Raw genomic sequence first — 16,578 nt, 5'->3', positions numbered from 1 at the left:
GACGACAACATTAACACAAATGCTGGACAGAAATGTGATTTTAATTTCAATGCAGTGTAAATGATCATAAGCGAGGCCGTGATTGCCTCCATTCATAATACTCAGTGCACTTTAGTGCCTTATTATCCATCACAGAGGATGGTAGAGTGGTACGATGGGCGGGGGAATATGCCAAATAGATGAGGTATGTCGCTGCCGCTTCTGCCTGTCAACGCACACACGCAACGACGGGCTTCCAGTGAAATCCATCTCTGGCTGCCAATAACGCCGTCGCTCCCTCCATCTTCTACATTGTCGCTGCCATTGATCACCGTCAGAGGGACAGACTCTGATACGAACCAGGAAGATCGACACTGCATTTTGAGACGCAGGGAGAAGGTGCACGGGCTGTCATGAAATGTTACTGTAATGCATCACATTCTGCAGGTTCACGCGGAGACAAGGATGTCATTCATCACCCACATTACAGACTGATGATGCCGCACAGGGAGACAATAGGTTGTGTGACCTTGGACATACAAAATGAAGGTATTTCAAATCAATGAATTTAATTTCGCCCACAGTCCTGACTGGACTCTTGAGTTCACCTTTTTCTGAATCTCCTTTGCAGGTTGAAACATGTTCAGTGACACAAACATTTCAGGGCCGATTCCTTCAGAGTGGCATATGAAATATTTACTACTATTGATTTTGGACGCTTCTGTAAGGAAGTGTGCTACAAGCAATGAAAAATACCCAGTAGTTGGCAGCAATGCAACATGAAGGACGCAAACAGCAACCGCTCAGCCAAGCCTTGAAAACGCTAACATTTAGATGAAATAACAAGACAATTTGAAGATGACTTTTTATAAGAATCTACAGGTTAATGCATCAAGAACAGGCTCAATAAAAGTTTGATCACAAATGTAATGGAGGTGTACAGCCACAAATATCAGCAGGTGCTCAGCACCTAAAGTACCTGCTCGGACATACTGTCACTTTAAAGTTTAACCACTGTCCTTACATTTAATGAATAATCAATAGTCTGCAAACACAAATGTAACTCTCGTGGCAGTGGTTTTTACCAAGAGACCGATTTGTTTTATTAAGAATTAAAGCAAAAATCGGTTAAATAAGAAGTATTTCGTATTCTAAAATACTTTTGTTCTAATTCAAATATCAGGGTTAATTACAATGTCAATCTAAATCTTTTTTTTTTCCTCCCTCAAATGATTTATGAGGCATAATCTGTGACTGTGAGGCATAAGGCTGGTGCACTGTTCTCAACAGTGAGCAGCAGATTTACAGCATAATAAATCCCAACCTCAAATTGTCTAAAACGCTTTCATCAAATCTTTTCAGCTTTCAAATTCCACAGCACTGGTGGGAACAGAAAGGGCGGAGAAATTGTCAAAGACAAATCGCTCAAATGTCGACATTCAAACATTGGAAATGAGGGAGAAAGAGGCCTCTGCAGTAGACAACAGTCTGGCCATATTCCCTAAAATAAAATTAGGTCTTTATTTTATTTTTTTTAATACAATCCTGTGTCTGAAGAACTTGTTTGAATTCAAATGTGTCACCTTGCTCCAACTTAACCAGACTGGATGGGTTTATATTACCTTTTGGCAGAAGCTCGTCTGAGGAAATTTTCAGCACATAATTAGCTTGGCTGGCCTTAAGAGACAGGGGACGGTGGCTGTGTGGCCATGCATGACAATTGAAGCTGCCTCCCTGGGTCCGTGTTGTTGAACGCCACAAGTGACAGCTCAGTTACCAAAGTAATCCTGGGATCAATGAGCACTAAACGATGTAGAAAAAGACGTGTCCATCATCCAGATATATAAATATCTCTACTTTTAGAATCCAAATTTTCACAATTTGGTCAATCAATATTATTAATTCTGATTACAGTTTTTTTTTTAAAAACCTGATTAAACCCTGTGTTATTTGCCCACTTATGTTTCCTCCTCTGTTCTCTGTTATTAACAGAGAAATATTCACCTCAGCATTTAGCATAATAACAATAATCAGTTAAATAGCCAGGCAATGAGAATGGCATTAAAACCTTTGATTTTAGTCACAGCTCCTTGAGGGACAAATTGCCCTGATCTCACTTCAATGCTGAATGCTTTTCTCCGAGAGGTTTTTAAAAATAAAGAGCCGGCCCGAGTGACATCTCCAAGGAAACCGTGCCCTTTAACAAATACCAGTCTTAGAAGAGGATGCTGTGCCGCCAGGGAGAGCGGAGCCATCATGGCTGCTCTAATCTTATCAGATACACTGATGTGCTTGAGTTGTTCCAGATTACGGAGACCCAGCAGGCCACGGGGAGCAGAACAGTGACCTGAAACATGTTGACGTGGGGGGGCAAAGCGTGCACCCTGACACTGTTTGACATGGGCACGCTGCCAGAGCAGACAAGTGTTACTGGGACACGGTAAACAGCTACTACACAACTACTCCGCCTGTTCTGGACCACATGGTAAACAAAACTGTCTCTGGCTAATCATGTTAATTACTGTAATTAACTGGTAAGAACGTCAGCCCTGGAGTTTGCACTAGGTAATAAGTAACATTTTGCACACTGAAAACTGATGGCGCTGATCCGATTACTCATATTAGATTAGTGGTGAGGAGATAATGACTCACTTAACACAAGAATAAAATTTAAATTATTCTCCAGCCAAATTCAGATCACTGGACGCAATATAGTTCTTCTCTATAATAGTTTCTTACAGCATCGGAGTCAATTAACAATTTAAACGGGCTCATGTTTTATCCATTTAGCCACAAATTTAAATTGACTCCACGGCGTAAACGGTTTTCTGAAAAACTTCGAGCAGGGAGGAATTTCTTTTTTTTTTTCCCAGCGCACATAGCTCCGACTGACTCAGCTGAAGGTGATGCTATAAAGGTGCATAAGTATATAAGTCATACCTTTGCTACTAGTTAGCGAGTAACCAGCGAGTGCATTGCATTACTATAGTTACTGTTGTCCTGCACAATCCTCCAATGGTTATTTAAGGACATTCTGGAGAGGGAGGTGCTTTAGAGCTAAACGTAGACTGATGTAGATGTTGATTTTTCGTCTAGGGATGCGGGTCGGGGGGAGGGGGGGTAGAGGAGAATTGGTTTTCTCTACGGCACTGTCTGAGCTCCACCACTGGAGCTGTCTATATCGTTAAAAGTTCATTTGCGGTGTTTACAGAGTCTGTGGATGATGAATCTGAAGACTATTAATAACACGGTCCTGTGTGTGAAGGGAGGAGCAGACATATGGTTGCCAGCACCCTGGTCTGCAGCACTCATAAATCACCTGTGACAACACATAATGGAGGCACACCTATCAGAACAGATTGGTCTGCCCCCGTATCTTTACTGGCAGTGAGTTTTTAGTGGTATTTATATTTGTGTAAAACATCACAGTGTAAACGTACATCAGGTCTGAAAGAGGATTTTAAACAAGACTGAAAGATTAAAAGAAGCCACAACTTAGTACGTCTGACACAAATCCAGACAGATGAACAGCCCTGTCGACCGGCCCGTTTAGACTGGAGGCTGAGCGGAATAGATTAACATTACACAGAATAAATGGCTGTTTTTTCAATACAAATCAAGCTCCTGGAAATATATTAAATACAGCTCTTTGAAACAAACAAAGCGTCTCAATTTGGAAGTAAAGATTAACATACTAATAAAAAAGGAAAAGAAATTGACAAATGTCAGCAGAGTATATAATGCCATACAAACCAAAGCCTTATGCACTATTCAGGGCCAGGTGTTTTTTGAAAAAAGTTTTTTTTTTTCAACAGTTTTGTATATATCCTAGTAAATTTCATTGCGACAGGTGGCAATGAAACCAACACTTTAAAGCCTCATTTACCCACCAACTATATATATAAAAAGAGAGAATAGACAGCAAATGGCGCAATTTCACAGCCACTGAACAGGAATTTAAAATTAGATTTTCTTTCCCATACTTCACCTCCTCTGTATCCTGAGGTAAAACATATATTCATTCCATAACACACAATATATGGGTTTTTTTTAAACTGAAAATATGTTCTATTTTTAACAAATGTTGTACCAGATTTCTACAAGACACATTTTTGTGATTATTAATAAGGTTTTTTTTCCCTGCTGTTGCCTTAATTTTCAACGTGCATACCTAAATTGGAAAAGCAAACTCACAAAAAGTAAGTTAAAACTTTTCACATGCAGCCGTGTGCAGTTTTTTTAGATTAAGCTGTACGATCTCAGAGATGCTGGTAGAAGTTTGGAGGAACACAGAATAAACAAGTTAACCCACGGAGTACGTGCTAAAATCTCCCAGTACAAGCTCCGAATACTTCTCCTATCATAGAGTCAGAGACCAGTATCTAAGAAATCCTGTATTTACAAGTAAAGTTTCTGTCAAACTAAAGTTTGACACTGGTTCTTAGACCTTTTCTGAAGACTTTTTTTGACTTGTTTCTTTTACTTTTAACACAAAAACAAACTTTTGAAGTTCATTCCATTCCGATCTGTAAATACAGTACACAGCACCGACACAGGCTAATTGGAAATCAGCTCTGCGGGGTCCAACCAAATCACGGGAGCTGCAGTGATTTTACCAACTCCCAGGTCTTTAGTTTCAGCTACATGTTGGTTTAAGAAAACAATAATGAGCTCTTTCACTTCATCAGCCGTCGGTGTTCTGACTTATCTACTCCCACTTCATACCCTTTCATCTAAAGTTGACATTTTCATTAATGTAACTCAAAGAATGGCTGCACATGTTTACAAAGAAAGGATTCCATCACCTTCAGCTAAGTCCTTAAACAGCCTCTGCCTTTCAGTCCCTGCAGAAAATGGAGTTATTTTTATTTACTCGCTCGGTTTGGCATCTCCACAGCCAGAAAATTGGAAAATGTTTGAGCCTGTGCTCGGCTGAACACAGTAAATGATGCATCCTCACATGCAAACACAAAACATTAACTTCCCTCAAAACCACAAAGGCAAATTGTACGCACACAATATTCCAGCAGTTTACAGTTTGGACTCAAGGTCTTGGTGGAACTTATTCATGATAATAACAGCAGATCTGTCTCTTTTCTTGCTCACTGGTGTAGAACACAGACTTATTAAAGTGGGACAAACCCTCACAATAATGGCCTTGGATACCAACGTCCGCCAGGGACAATACTATGATTTGTATTTTTTGGTCGCCAGGGACAATACTATGATTTGTATTCTTTGGTACTGTGTTAAAATAATGTCGTTTTTTTTTTTCATGCAACTGAACCAGATTCTGAACATTATTCTTATTTTACACTGTGATATTATTTGGAGTTCTATATCGCCCAACAAATGTCAGGTGTAGCTTCAGAAACCTGGCAAGAGCTATTTGAAAAGCTGTGTTGTGCACCAAGGATTTCTAGGAAATATTTTGGTATTTCATACTGTGGAACTTTTTGACAGAAACCTTGCAGATGTTTGGTTTTTTTTTAACCCAAAAATCAAATCTGAACTGTGGGTGCATGACTGGGCGTACATGTTTACATGTATTATTAAAGTCAGGTTTATTCAGACTAACTCACTTTTTTGCATACTTGTGTTTACTATGGCATTGACTGGAGCTCAGACTCATTTGATTCTCTGCTGTATGTAGAAAACTGCCACTTTTTGACACTTATCTTTTATATAATCTGAAGCTGTGTTCTCTACTGTGTGTTCTCTCCGCCGATGTCATTATGTGTATTTATTCACCTTCTGCAAAAAAAAAAAAAAAAAAGAATAAACTGATTTAAAGTCCTATCAACATAATGCATTTTAGTGATCAGGGAATACAGAATGACCTGATTCAATTGAAAATCAGTGGCTCTCCATCATAATGAGTATGAGATCATTTATATCCATTTTTGCTCGAGATCTGCTTAAAAAAAAAAAAAAAAACAATCCCGATTGGATTGTGTAATTTAAGCAAGTTGGCGATGATGAGCTCTGAGTGGCTGCAGAAAGACGGGGGGAATGATGAGATGGAAAATGGGAATGATTTCCCATAAGTGACTGGTCTTAGTGCTGTTGTGGTTAAAGAGCTGCTATATCTCTCAGTGCATTCCTATTTAATTAAGGTCAGTGGTTATTATTATGCAATTAAATTAATTGAATTAGGATTTTAGGTCATCTCTACATCTGCCATAAAAAACAACAAAAGTACATTTTTGCTGCACTAAGCTTTAACATATTTAATGTGACAAAAAACCTTTACCTTCTAAAATTTCAGCTTCTAAAGTTCTTAACTCCAAGAAGTCCAAAATATAAATTTAGCATCTAGTCCAAAGAAAGTGAAAAAAAACCCTCTCTCTCTCCAAGATGTTCCTATTTGAATGGAAACAGTTGAAAACTTTTCCTCTTCTTGGTCTTCTCTGAAATCATTTCTGCACATTGTGTAGACAAACAATGTACACCGTGGGCATTGTTGAGCAAATAATGAGACAGTGAACTGTCAGCACAGTTGCCAGCGTGAGGTTGAGGCAGTTTTCTCTCCAAGCCGCTCACTCACATCAGCAGCAGCCGCCCTACGACTGCATCCAACATCAGCAACGTCTCTTTGTGAACAGGTCCACGGACAAGTAATTTCACACTGCTGTATTCACAAGTGTGAACCCTGTTATCTGCCTGATAACTAACCAGCTGTCAAAATGAAAATAAATGCGGAATAGCATTGACACCTTGGCTGCAGCACAGTAGAAAAACAAATGTCCTCAAACTGCCTGTGGGAAGAGAACCATGGCCATGACAAATATTACTGCATAGCTTAGCCAGATTAGTTCATACAGATTTTTTTTCATCCAGTTTTTCTCAGTTGACTAACACATCAGTACGTTTCGTCATCGTTATAATCCCCACATCACTGCGTGGTCATTAACTCGGTCTTTGACAGAATTTACAAGCTGATGAAATCAACTCTGCCTGAAGCACAACTGAAGCAATCAAAGAAACAAAATCCCAGCATCCATCTGCAAACACAAACAGCAGATAATGAAGCCTGTTTTAAAGAGACTTTCAGTGACAGTCGCCCAGGCCCTGTTGATGCCCCATCGTTAGCACGTGCACAGCTTTTCTCCCATTGTTTCCTGGAGTTTTTCATTCTCCCTTCCCACCTGTGCCACTCACGTCCAGCTCTCTGAACGAGGCTGCTGGTGATTGCGTCATGTTTTAATATCTGTCTGTTGGTTGTTTTTCGTGCGCACGACACAATGGGCGTCTGAGGAGGATATTGGGGGAAGCATCTGTTCCATTTCCACCCACATATCACAAACCTGGGCTGTAACTGACACACAATATTGGGGGCAGAGAATGCATGAACTCCCAATTTGACAGTGTATGTGACAGAGTATGTGGGGCTGGTCTATAGCTACAGATATGTGGGCAATTATTTATATTTTATTATTATTCGAATTTAAAGATTTAGTTTGGATTAGAATTTGGACTGGGGTATATAGGATATAGATTGGACATTCATTTGTGATGGTTAAGGTTAGGCTAAGGGGCAAGAGGAAAAGGGCTGGGGTCTCAAACTCCTGGTATGCAGGTTGGAAGTGGCCCGCAAAGCCTCCAAGTCTGGCCCTAAAATAGAATTTGAATAATGATAGAATTTTGTTCTTTAGCATTTTCTAAAAGTTATTGTTAATTGGTTTGTTTGGTAATTCAATAATTGTACTCATTTTCACTGTTGTATTATACAGAATTTACAGAATATGTTTAAACAAACTGTATAATAATCTAATTTTTACAATAACATATTTTGGTTTTTTAATCTAATTTTTACAATAACATATTTTGGGTTTTTTTGTATTGAACAGCAATAACTGAGTGATAGTGGCAGCAGTGGCCCTCAAGTACTTTCAACTTATTAAAACCAGACAGTGTGTGTATAAAGAATATTTTTTAAGGTCCAGGAGAGAAATGAGCAAGAAAACTCAGAGCTGATGCTGTGTATTCAATGTACACACACACACACACACACGCAAACGCTGGTGATACATCACAGTCAATCTGTGTTCCAGAGCAGCTGGTGACCCATAGAGTATTATAATGTCAATGGCTTTTCACTGGAACAACAAAAATGCTCCATGCCAGAGAAATAGAATGCCTAGACACTGTTACTAATGTTATGGCTCTATTCAGACCATTCACATCACAGCAGATCATTGGCACTGGTACACCTACTGCCCACTATCACAGAGACCCCGCGCAGCACATAAAGAATTGTTATTGCAGCATTGTAGAATCATTTTTAGAGCGTAATAAAAGTGTAGGTTACAGAGAATATGGCAGCAGTGTTTTTTAGAATGAATGTGGAGAAGTAAGAAACTCTGCTGCTGCTGGCACACAAACCTGATAAATAAAGAAGCGGCTTCAGTGCAGATTTAGTTGTTCATTCCACCAGTGATGCCATTTTTACTATCCCAGCCCCAGACTAATATTTCTACTGTAGTACCTTCCTGCAGCGTAGTATCTGGAAGACAGTCAGAGGCTTTTTTTTTTAATATTCAGAATGTGTATCTCTACATATCTTTGTGGAATAAGGTTTGAGGAGCTCACGAAGTCTGACAACTTCATCAAAGTTTTTTTTTTTTAATTTGTGTAAGAATACATTTAAATTAGGGTTTGACTTTTTTTTTTCACAAAATTCCAAGTACCTTGAATGCTATTGTGGCTGTGTTAATCTGACTTCCGATTTTCCTGAACTACATATCATGGCACATTATTTTTTACACATAAGAACAGATAAATCGGGACCCATCTTTACACCTAATCAAAATCCCATCTGCTGATTTGCATAGTTAAACTTTAAATGATGCAATAAAATAAAAATAAATATTTAATTTGATTTCAACAGATTAATTTCACAGAGAATTAGGGCCAGGCATGGACAAAGAACTGCTAATGTTGAGTACGAAAGCTCATAGCTTTTACTGCAATTAAACATCGAGGAGATTCTTGTTCCAACCATGTCCCTGTGTGACTTCACTCCATGAGAAAATGTGAAAAAGAAGGAGCAGAAATCCCTTCTCTAATCCCCCGACTCTGTCAACTGCTTCTCCTGGAAAGCCGATATAACACTGTGCGCAGCCTGCACCAGACACATACGTCGTATGGTTTATGTATAAAGTGAGCTTTAGTGTAAATGTAAAATGAGCTTTAGTGTAAATGTAAATGTGTAAAAAAGAAAGAAAAGAACATATGAGAAACCAAAGATTTTTTTCCTACAACAGTAGAAATGAGATGCTGCCCAGCATTGACTCCACAGACTGACAACACCCAGATCCTCTGCTAGCCAGTTGCACTCACTGGGGGACGCTGTGACTCTGGGACGGAATGTCATATGTCTTATTAATAAAGTTGAGGATTCAAACTCCACGAGGATCCGAGACATTTCAAGGATTCAAAACCTGCTGAGACTTCTGCGGTCCCTCATTAACAAAGTCCACAGGGTTAAAGGTCAAGGACAACACTAGAACCACTTTCTGAGATGCACACGTGTAGCTGTTAAAGACCTGTATTTATCCAACAACTTTATTCACAGTCTACCTGAATGACGAGGGTCTGCAAACAAACATTTCACAGAGAAACCTTTCAATATCAGAGGGAGCATGAATGTGGGGAGCAGACAACTACAAAATGGACTTCAACATCATAGGCATCCAACTGTGTGATCATCAGCTGCTGCTATTTAGTACACACCATATACTGGATATATGGGGTTTAAAATGAGGGTCTGGAATCAGGAGGCAACCATCCAATCATGTGATGCCATTTTTCTTCATTTCTACCTAATGTGTTTTATTTCTCTTAACTTCGTATTTTGATTAAGTTACTTTATTACATCGTTTAATCTCAGTTTCAGCGGTTTTCTTCTGCAGTTGATGTTTATTTCCTCTTTTCATTTGAATAATGACAAACAGATCCTGTTAAATTAAATGCTGCACAAATGGGAAGTTTTAACAAGGAATTACCATTTCTGTGAATTTCTATCTGTATATTATTCTGTGTTTGACTGCCCTCAATCTCTGAAATCCTAGTTTATTATTTCAGTGGCATCAAACCAGTATCAGATATCGGCCCATTCATAAATGACACGGTATCAGTAGAGGGAGTTAAAACGTCAGATTGGTCTATCCCTACTTTGAAGGCAGAAAAAAAACACTTGGGTAAAGTCAAATCTATGGAGACAGCTTATTAAAAGAAGAAATAAAACAAGTTGTTAATCATCCCGTAGGTGCCTGCGACTCGGTGCAATGACCTGACTCTCCACCCATGAAGCAATGAAAGCACAAGCCAGTGTGTGGCGTCTTGACAGCACCCTCGGTTCCAGGACGGTGGCTTTGTTCTCAGCCCCCGGGTCCTGGGGAGGATCTCTTTATTCCGCTTGTCTTTTTCAGCCAGCTGCTGCCCTACTTCAGCGTTTCATTTTTGCTCCTTTGATTGCCCCCCTTCTTCTTAAAGAGCTGTGCCACATTTCAACAGAGGTCTACTTCAGTCTATTCCACATCGACTAGTGAAGTCACGCAGTTTGGAAACACTTCAACTTCCCAGTCCATCTGGGCGCAGGGATAATTCAGTTCATTTAGAGACGACGCGGCGTGTGTCACATTAAGTCTTCATGTGGATGTAAATGAAATATATTGATTTTTCTTTTTCTTGCAACACATTTCTCACTCAGTTGGCAATCAAAGCCAGCTGTTTAGTATGCACTTTGAGCTTCTAATGCAGTAATTGAGCTCCTATTACCCTGATGCATCAGCATGGGCCATTTCACATTGCACACACTGGCATGCATATCATTACAGGAGGACAAGTCCGAGGGGCATTGTTCTTAAAACACTGAAAAAGTGGCAGCGCAGGTAAAATAAGAGAAATTCCACGATTCAGCATTAAAAAAGAAAAAAACAACTAGAGGACTGTGTTTGTAAAGCTTTGCTCTTATAATCGTCGTCTTGGTGAATACACGTCGCTGGAAACTGATGTGAGTCTGTGCTCGTTAGAAAAAACACAGTGTGCATTTGTCAGGAATTAACAAGCAGATGTGTTCATTAGAGACGATAAGCTCAGGAGAGAAGGTGAGACAAGGTTGTCCTCCTCACTCTGCCATTCAGTGTTCTGTTTCATTCACAGCGAGGGACAGGGACATAAAAAACAGAATAATGAGGAAAACAGTGACTGCAAGGTCAAACAGAGAGAGAGAGGGAGAGGGAGATAGAGAGAGAGAGATAGAGAGGGAGAGAGATAGAGTACAAACAAGAAGTCATTCTAACTAGCCCCTCCAATCACACACATCCAGATTACTAAACCTGGTCTTTCCACTTCACACCACCACAAACACCACTACTTCTAATTTCACGTGATAAGGATTAGCTGCGTTCTCCCTCGTCCATCCAAGACGCCGACCGACTTCCTCGCTGTTTCTAAAGTTGCCACGTTCCAAACGTGAGTGCAGTTGACATAAGGTAAGTGCCGAGTGTGTGTGTTTTCCTGCAGGTGTGGAGAAAGAAAAAGGCCAAGACTCGGCTCTACTGGTTGCAAGTGACCTTTGCAGTAATGAAATCCATTTTTCCAGGCCTGGAAAATATAAGCAATTTATACACATGTCAAAATAGAGCAGATTTAAACTTCAAGTCAACTGGAGTGAAAAAGCTTGCAAAAATCCTTGCTGACTTTTTAAATACAACACAAGGTTTTCCTCCCTGCCCTGCAGGTGGTGCCATGAATACTAATTAAATACCAACACAATGGGTCGGATTTGCTGTTAAAATATTATAATTCTGAAAACATTCTCTTTACTATATTGCCTTTTTTTGTTTTACTCACAAGCAATTATCCACTGCATATACGATTGTACATAATGAACAACAAATAAATGAACTTTGCTTAAGAGCGTCCCTAACAGGAAATGAAATTTAACAATAGGTCATGATACAAAAGTGTAAATAACACTGGTGTGGACAGCTGTAACTTATATACTTATATTACCTTTCATCTTAAAAACACATCTTGTTCCTTGAGGCTTTGTTCCTCCAACCAAAACTCTCCTCCTTTTTCTTATACACACACTGTGAACACAGTTTATCACAGGCTCACTCACTATGGTAAACTGCACCTGCAGCTCAGCTGGCACTCTCCAGATTCTCTGGCATTATTTCTCCCTGGACTGTTTCAGCAGGTCTGGGATCAGTGAGTGTGAAAGCACCCCGAAAAAGATTCACACACTTGGTGGAAATGACTTTATTTAGTGAAGGCGGGAGAAAAGGACGACTGTGCAGATGAGAGTAGTTTACTGAGGCCAGGTACAGCAACGCAATGTAGCTGCGCTCTCTACAGTTCTCTGGTTTTTTATAAACTGGTTGGAAAGAAAAGCCACAGTAAATGGGTCATCTACAGTTCTCTGGTTTTTTATAAACTAGTGGGAAAGAGGAGCCACGGTAAATGGGTCGAAAAGGAGATTCTTAAAAGGAAAAAAGTGGATTTCAGTCCATAGAATCTCAAATGTTATTGATTCTGTCTGATTTGGCTCCATCAAAGACATAAACTGAAGGTGAGGAAAATAAAGTTTGGCAAAGTAACAAACCTGTCTATACTAGTCACTACAAACTTACGTCTGAAGCTAAGTGGCTGCTGTTATTTTTAAAACAAATGGTTTGACATTTGTGCAGAGCCATTACTGTCATGATAGTGTCTGAGGTAAGTACACACCAAACAGTGTAATTATTACCTGCTCTGTGTTTTTGCAGGGCTGGAAGGTTGTCGGACTGAGACGAGGGAGCCATCACACCATATAATTCACTGGACTGTCATTATCTACAGAAAGAGCTGTTGCATAATTCAGACTCAACAGATGCTTACAAAATGGATGTGTGTGGGGGGGCGGGGGCGGGGGTTCCTGTGTGTGTGCCATATAGAGTCAATTACAACATAATTTCCCCATCATGGAGGCAGAGATTACAGTTATGTATTCATGACATTTAATGGAAGCCATCTATCAAGCTATAAAGCGGGCGGAGAGACTCTTATAGGGTGGGGGAAAAAACAGCTCTGACTGAACTTGTTATAACAGTCAGTATCATTTATAAACCTGCCAAATGTCTGATGTCTCGTTTTCACTCACTCCTACACAGAAACCATTTTATATCAGCATTTTATTTGAGAGATAACCGTCTTTGGCATTTGAATCATAAGAGAAGTGCTGTTGATAAAAGAGCCTCTACGTTAAATCACAGTGAAATTAATTAAATGAAAGACTCCTTATTTATGGATGACAGATGTCAGAAAAAAAAAACACGACTGAATTGGAGCCTCAACGCCTTACGCTGACTAAACGTGTAGTTGGCAGTTATACGGTCGTTGTTTAAACGTGTGTTAATTATACATTACAACCAGCATTCTGTCTTAACGAGGCAACAAAGAAACAGATCTTAGGGCCGCGTTGATTGTGGAAAATATATATAAATGTTTAATCACATCCTTATTGATTGATTCATACATTGATATTGAATTTGTGTATGTGACGTTCTCCCCCATGTGGAGAAAATTAAACGATAATAGCATTTACTTTTTATTTATTAAATGTGTTGGAAGACTGATTGAAACTGAAGCGATTAAAAAGATAAAATCACAAATTGAATCTTATATGACTTATTTCCCTAAACGCTGAGACTTGGATTAATTTTGTTTGCTCACTCAAGCAGAAAGCCATCGGATGCGTTGGCTTGTGAATGAGAAGCTGCAGACAGAAAAAAAAAAAACATGTCTTAATTTTAAACGCTCTACACAACACTTGTTGTGATACCTCATCAATCTTTTTTATTTGGCACTTAATAATAAATTACTGTTACAGACATGTAGTAAAAGGTTATCAGTATTCTGATGCTGCACCAGGCTGATCTGTCTTTGAAATCTACTACACCACTCTGTAATCATTCCAAATGAATTTTCATTAATTAATTCAGTGGCAGAATTATAAATAAGCATGAATTGGAAATACTTGGCCACATATGGAAAAAAGGCACATTCTTTGACACCTGTGGTCAAACTTGTGCAAGTTTTACGATTCAAACTGGTTCCCACATATAAATCCTGACTTAAAAATGGTTTCAGTGAGATGAAAGCAGCTGGTTTATTAAAGAAGCAGCTGAAAAAAAATCCCTACTGGGGACAAAAGCTCCAAATTTAGCAGTGTTGAGGCAGAAGCTCAATCTGAGGCAATGATCACAGGTATGAACAGCAGGCAGTTTTAGGTGTAGTTTATGATAAAGCTGTAAATGTGAAATAAAATAAAATCATCAGAGTAGCCTGTATGGATTTGTGTGTGTACATTGCTAATGTGTGTAAATGTGTTGTCTTTAGCAAATGCTACTAATAACATCCTCACAATCTTGCCAAAAAAATATTTCTCAAAAGCTGCTGCTTTTACTTGGACAAAGAATAAAACAGATATAATGTATCCCACGGGAGAAAATAAAAACATCTTTGTAAACACATCATAAAATCTTTAAACCACATCACTACCCACAACAGGTTTATTCAACCATGTTCTAACAAGAAACTCATTTGCACCACCAATTACACGAACCACCATCATGAACCTAACAGCCGAAATTTTAATCAATTTTCTCCTCTGGATCAAAAACAACTTATCAAACTCTCACTCTGTGATTCAGTGGAGACTCATCTAAAACATGATTAGACTGTTTGGACTGTGAAATCGTGATGAAGAGGAGACCTCGGTGTGAAGTATATTTGTTCCCAAACAGAAAATAAAACTAATTTTCATTACAAAACCACTTTTTGTTTCCTTCATAAGCCCAAACACACAAATTGGCCATTAGTGGTCTACTGCTAGAAATACTTCAAAAATAAATAAATAAAAGTCTAATTAGTTTACAGAACTCCATCTGTTCTCAGTAAAAGTAAGGATATTCAAGTTGGGCAACATCAATACATTCTCTCCCACTGAGCTGGGACATTCAGAGCCATAACATTAGCTTGGAACAGACTGACAACAACACCATAAACTAGAGCTCTTAGAAAAACACCACAGGATAATTTGAAAAACGGGCGTCCCTGTAATCTGCCTGAAAAACAAAACCAGCACAGTAACAACTGTGTCAGGACCAGTCTGGTAAGAATTTAATCTTCATTTCAACAGATCAATGCAACAATTAAATCCTGGAGCCAATCTAAATGAGGTTGAAATCTTAATCAGAGCATCTCAAAGCTACAACAAACCAATACCAACATGACAGTCCTCCTCGGTAGGACTCTGCTTGGTCAGATTAGTCCAGATTACTGCAGGCTGCCTTTCTCATTCCTATTATTCCAGCTGGGCCTTCAGATGAATTCCGCTGTCTCTGGTAAACATGGTGTGCTCAGTGTTGACAGAGATAATCCTGTACAGAGGCAGGGATAAGCCGGAATCAATGATGACCATACAACGGCATCTACCTCACAGAGGTGCAGAGATCCGAAACAAAGGAAGATGAAGAAGCAGCAGTAAAACAGAGGATTACGTTAAAATATATAGATATATATATCTATATAGATTTATATATAAAATGAATGCAGTCAAGTTTCACCCTGACACTCAGTCAAATGGAAACATCCTCCTTATTTGCACTAGCAGGCACAATGTAATCCAAATTCTAATCCGGATCAATTCACCTTTCAAGGGAGACTGGAGGCTTTTTCACAAGTGATGAAGCAGCGGCCGACTGTCACAGACCCAGTAAAGTCAAGAGATTAGAAAAGTCTGTAGGCGGTTTAAACTCGACTAAACTGGCAGTGATTTTCACCTTTAGGACTTTAATATTTTTGGTATTTTTATTTCATAGCACAGCCAATATGACAGAGTCACACAGAGTCACACCCTGGGCGGTGACTTGATAAACAGACTTGTCAGGATACCAGACCAGACTGGTCCTGACACACAGGGAGATGCTTGTTAGCTAAAATAATTCCACATCTTGTGCCAAACAATGAACTCTTACAGCACAAACATATATAATATGTTCCAAAGACACTTGTAGAACTTACATAATAGTAAATACTGTATAAAACATTACAGAGTCATGAAAAATGCACCATCTTTTGTTCATTCATTTCCCATCGAGATGAGCAAAGAGAGACCCCTTCAGGGTGGGAGACAGAAAGCTGTGCACTGACATAAAGAGGAGGAAAATGTATGAACGGGTGCAACAGAGCAAGAAGAATAAGGAAGAGGGATTAATGCCTTCTCTGCAAAAGAGATATGAACTCAAGGGTGGCGGCTGAAGTCGTGGAAAGAAAAGAAGAGGAAGAAAGGGATTCAATAATGCAGAGGAAGGATACAGCCCATTAGATGATTCCCAATAAGAGTCAATGAGCCAAATAATTCACCTACAGTGATTTACACTACAGTGGGTCTGATGTCAGGCACGCGGGCTGCAGGATAATTACGTACGCACTGATGAGAATGAAGACACGTGCACAGATGTGACCAACAATCTCCTTTGTCTGTGATGTTTGTTAAATCAAAGATTCAGGTCAGAAAACTCACTTAACCTGGGCAGCAGATGT

At 39.3% G+C, this 16,578-nt stretch overlaps 1 long non-coding RNA gene across 2 annotated transcripts in view; it reads right to left on the bottom strand.

Annotated features, from left to right (window-relative positions):
• The window catches only part of LOC103381088 (uncharacterized), a 32,774-nt gene that overhangs the window by 12,438 nt on the left and 3,758 nt on the right, over positions 1-16,578 (bottom strand). The gene's annotated exons all lie outside the window — the stretch shown is intronic.

Source organism: Cynoglossus semilaevis, chromosome 7 (genome assembly GCF_000523025.1).
Source record: "Cynoglossus semilaevis isolate Cse_v1.0 chromosome 7, Cse_v1.0, whole genome shotgun sequence".
Classification (NCBI taxonomy): Eukaryota; Metazoa; Chordata; class Actinopteri; order Pleuronectiformes; family Cynoglossidae; genus Cynoglossus; species Cynoglossus semilaevis.
The sequence above is the reverse complement of the archived record's forward strand: the minus strand, read 5'-3'. Positions and strand labels throughout refer to the sequence as shown.